Here is a 339-nt window from a genome sequence, read left to right as displayed (position 1 = left end):
ATCTGGGGAAGATACGCACAAGCCTTCCATATCAAAAAAATTGAGCCTCTAATTGATTGAATTACCAAAAAATACTATTTCTACAGATGTAACGGTCAAAGACAAAAAAAAATTTGTTGATTCGCACTGCCAAAATATTTATAAAAGTCATAATTAATAAAAGATCTATTTAGCTGTTGTTTTTATTTCTAATTGCTAATAAATATGATAGATGAATAATAAAATAATAATTTATAAAATAGAAAATAAATTTAATAATTAAATAATATATAAAAAATTAAGTTGTAGTTAAAATTAATTAAAGATTATTTAATAATTATTAAAAACTTAAAAAAATAT

The sequence above is a fragment of the Arachis ipaensis genome, chromosome B10, assembly GCF_000816755.2.
Source record: "Arachis ipaensis cultivar K30076 chromosome B10, Araip1.1, whole genome shotgun sequence".
In the NCBI taxonomy this organism is placed as follows: Eukaryota; Viridiplantae; Streptophyta; class Magnoliopsida; order Fabales; family Fabaceae; genus Arachis; species Arachis ipaensis.
Note: the sequence above shows the minus strand (reverse complement) of the source record.